This window comes from Sinocyclocheilus rhinocerous, unplaced genomic scaffold, assembly GCF_001515625.1.
Source record: "Sinocyclocheilus rhinocerous isolate Xijiao unplaced genomic scaffold, SAMN03320098_v1.1 scaffold134, whole genome shotgun sequence".
NCBI lineage: Eukaryota > Metazoa > Chordata > Actinopteri > Cypriniformes > Cyprinidae > Sinocyclocheilus > Sinocyclocheilus rhinocerous.
Genome location: NW_015631070.1, coordinates 1,283,546 through 1,288,158, shown reverse-complemented (window position 1 = coordinate 1,288,158; position 4,613 = coordinate 1,283,546). Strand labels below are relative to the sequence as shown.

The window sequence follows — 4,613 nt, the reverse complement described above, 5'->3', positions numbered from 1 at the left end:
TATAAAGTTCAGAGCTGTGTTAAGGTTGGAAATACTGTCCACTAAGAGAACTTAACAATTGCAAAGGTTAATTCATGTATGTGCAATTCTACTGTTGCTGATAGTTTCCATGAAAACAGCCGCTATTCCTTATATCTTTGAGGCAATAAAGCTCTATTGAGAAATGCCACACTTCATCCTTGCTACTGTAGAGTAAACATCCAGCACAAGACAAAGTTGACTCGGAGAGCTAACTTATTATGAATGCACACTAGACAATATTCAAACTTACAAACTTACTCTCTCTCTCTCTATCTCTTTTTTTTGACATTCTACTAACTATAAGTAACTTGCAAGTCTATGTCAACTAGCAGTCTTTAAAATATATGTAGACTGTCTGCTTAATATCTGCTAATGTAAGTAGCATGCTTAATATCTGCTTAATATAAGTAACTTTGCAAGTACATTTACATGTCAACTTATTCTACTAACACTCTAATGACTGCTATTTGACATGTAGATGCAAAGTTACTTATAGTTAGTAAAAAGTCTAAAGTGGACTATCCAAATAAAGTGTAACCTGATACGTTAATAATTTCATGTCATAACTATGTCCTAACCCATAGAACTGCAAGCTTAAAGCCAAATACCAAGTAAAGAAACACAAATATATTACTACTATATTACTGGATATATTACTATTTTAATGCTCAATTTGTCACCATTAACAAATTTATGTTAAATTTATGTTCTGAGATATTGCAGTGCTTTATTGCATCGACGTGTGTTGTATGTGCTGTTTTGTGTCCCGTGGAATTGTAACATTCAGTTATCCTACTCAGTTCTTTCTGCTTAATTAAACAAACAAAATCACAAAATTCATGTTTAAATTGTTTAATCCATGAATGTTTTCAAATTAAAGTGAGTTTATGAGTATTTCTGTATTTAAAATTTAAGTTTGACAAAAACGTATGTTCAATACATATCAATTTATTTTTTTGTGAACACTATTCATATAACAGAAAAAAACAAAATCAATCATCTTAACTGATGCAAATGCAAGTCGCTATAATATTGTAAATTTTTCAGTGTTTGAATACTGATTATGATGGCAATGTACAAATTGTTTGTTTTTCAGCCCTGTGGTCTTGCAACCTGATCGCAAATGTATGAGTTTGTACAATGAATGAAGTATAAATTAGTATGAAAATGTAAAAAAGTTACAAATTACCATGAGATTGTCTTGGGTATTCTCCACAACGAGTTCCAGTGAATCTCCGGATAATAAATACTGTGAGCCAGTTCGGCCTTTTTCTATCTTTTGTTCTCCATAAAGGTATTTTGTCATTATATAATTTTTTTGTTTTAAGTAATGCAGAAGAATGTGGTTCTTTTGTTTTGGGGCCCAATTTAATTTTGTTTGATTACTGTTCTTTCATTGAAAATCTATTTTGATTATATTTCTATTCCCATTTCCTTTTCTCTTCTATTAAGTTGCACTTGTCCAATTCTGAAATAAATTGCACAATAAAACAATTGCAATTGTTTGCTTTAATTATAGTAATGTTATACTGTAATTACTGCCTCCTAAAACCTACATATCTTGATATACAGTAAGTGGTTCTAACAGCTTTATACGTAAGTTATCAGTAGTGTTATACTTAAATCAATAAACAATTTCTTCATGTGTGTGTGTGTGTGTGTGTGTGTGTGGTTCATATGGAAAGTAATAACACGAGGGTAAGTGAAGATGGAATTTCCCACTTTCCTATACCACTATAACTCTACCACTATTACATTTCCATAACCAGCACATCCAGCTATCTGCTAATCTGCATCCCATCCAATATATTTTAATTTGATGCATGTAAATAAGCGCCACTTCACAAACCCAGTCAGAACAACGCAGAGCAGCAGTGTCGTGTCCTGTCGAGTGGCATCGGTGAAGTGCGGAAGTCTCTCGCACCGTCACCGCTTGCATCCGGAGGTGTGAAATTCATGTTTATGTGCTGCCATAAAGGCCAAGCCAAGTGTGAGCCTGACACCAGGGATCACAGACGGGAGACCCGGGGCAGCTGTCATCCTGATGACAGGAGGATGGTGTTTAAAGATCACCCCTGTCCCTCTTCTGTGCTCTTGGCCACTCTTTCAAGTGCTCTCTCTCTACACCACCCTCCCTACGACCCATAGATAGCTGCGTTTCCTAAGTACATGGCTGGAAGACCTGCCTGTCCTGAGCCGAGATTACATAGCCAACATTCCCATTGATGCACGGACACAGTCACCATGCCTGGCCTTCGTTTAGAGAGAAGCTCCATACCTCATCAAATCGAAATCCCAAGGTGTCTTCAAAAGCAGCGCAGACTCTGCAGGCTGCATGGGAAAAGGTCACAGATTCAAAAGTGCTGCATGAGTTATGTTCGGCAAGACTGCTTCCATCTCAGAAAATGTGACTCATTATGGAAGTGAATCAAAACTTCATTAAGAATGTGTCATTGTACTAATAGCACAGAGACTCGTTTTAATACGAAATACTTTTGAGGGTACATGTGATTATTAATTGAACATTCTCAGAGCACCTTTTTTTCTCCAATTACAGACATTCGATACTTCAAGACCAGACGTGTAGTGGTTTGGGGCAGTGTTGTGATGTGGAAACAAATGTTGTGTTACCTTATTACCATGCAACCGATGGATTGCATTAAAATTGAAGCTTTAAGCAATAGTTCACCCATAATTAACTAAGTCACTTTTACCTACTGCACTTTTAAATACGGTAATACGGCATGACAATTGCATCAAATACTGTTGGTGTTTGTGTGTCTCGTAACCAACTGCCATTGATATCAAACCTAGTGTGGCATGTCGTGAATTTATGTGAATATGAATCAGAATTACAGCAGAAGGGTTGATTTACAATGAGCAACAAATTCAATTTCCATCTGTTCCTCACGCAGAGCTATTGTATGGCTTTAGAAGGCTTGAAATATAGCATAAGTTGGATTTTTTTTTTTTTTTCTTTAGCTTGGCAGCATCCAACTCCGGTTGGGTGTAAAACGAACAGCTTGCAAATATTTGTCATTTGGGTTTGGAATAACACAATGGTGATGAAAAATTATGACTTTTTTATTATTTTTGGATGAACAAACCCTTAACAACAACAGAACAACAAGTACAGTGTAAGGCAATATTGTACCTTTTTCATCAAAATAAAATGAAGCCCATGCCAATCTGTTTTTGTTTTTTTTGTTTTTTTATTATTATTGTTTGCACATTTTTGTGACTGAACACTTATGCCATTGGACAACATTTACAAAACATATGCACATAAGTCAGAATGTTTAGAAAAAGGGTATTGTAGGTGAAGAGGAACTGGAAATATAGAATGGCAATGTGATGCCATTCAATTTTAAATGTGCTATTATTCAAATAACTGTTTTAAATAAAACAATGTGAACAATAAATTTCAGGGGGAAAAGTCTAAGTAGTTTTTTTATTAACCACTCTGATTATTTACCCACAGCATCCACTGAGTTAGCGCCTATAAATCCAGTTCAACCAGAAATAATATGTTTGACAAATGAAGAATAATTGATGCAGCCGTTGGCATCCTCTTGTCCAGCCATCAGTCGATCCACCTCATCCTCTGTCATCCGCTCGCCCAGCGTGGCCAGAACGTGCCGTAGCTCGGCCCCCATGATGGTCCCGTTGCCCTCCTTGTCAAAAACTCTCAGTCCTTCCACAAAATCCTCAAAGTTGCCCTGATCCTTCGAGCGGGAGATATGTTGCAGCATTGGCAAGAAGGTCTCAAAGTCCACCAGCTTGGAGTTCATTTCGTCTGGTCTGGGTTTCCCCAGGACCTTCAGCACATCAGCGTTGGTCGGGTTTTGACCCAGAGCTCGCATCACTTCCCCACACTGGGCGTACGTAATTTTCATTTCTCCTTTCGGTGTGCGGTCGAACAGTTGAAATGCCTCTTTGAACTCTTCAATCTGATCGGCGGTGTACTCCAGCGTGATGGCTTTGGGATCGAACGCAGGTTCTATGGGGGCTTCTGGTTCGGGTGGCGGAGCTTGTTTGGGGGCTGTTGGGGTCGGAGCGGCCTCCTTCTTGGGTTCCGGCTTCTTGGGTTCTGGCTTCTTGGACTCGACTTTCTTGGGAGCCATGGTGGTGATGTAAAGAGCCTCCTGGATGAGCAGAGAAGTCAGAAAGTGCAGACTGGATGGGATGGAGCTGCTCAAGGCAGATTGTCTGTTAAAGCTTTTATATAATTTGACCCCAGGGAGGAGAGATCGGCCCAACAAGCAGGTCCTATAACACACCATAAAAGGAAGAAATCCAAAATAGACCTGGGCAGTGGTGGCGTCAACAATGAACTATTGTTCCCAGCTGCCACTGATAGTGACAAAGAGACTCCTATCAAAGCCCTATCCGGCCCAGACCGAACAACACATTCATGAGCAATGCTTGTATTATCAACAAACCATCTAAGCGCTCTCAACACTAAACCTTTATTTCTTTAAAATGGGAATATTTTCACTTATTTAAATGTTATTAATTAGATGTTAATGTAGGCTAGTTTTGCATTCATTATTTGTACCTACTACCAAACAAGTAATTCTTCACCTTAAATG

General features: G+C 38.3%; 1 pseudogene; it reads right to left on the bottom strand.

Annotated features, from left to right (window-relative positions):
- Window positions 1-3,006: 3,006 nt before the first annotated feature.
- On the bottom strand, window positions 3,007-4,226 carry LOC107741518 (myosin light chain 4 pseudogene; annotated as a pseudogene).
- Window positions 4,227-4,613: the final 387 nt, after the last annotated feature.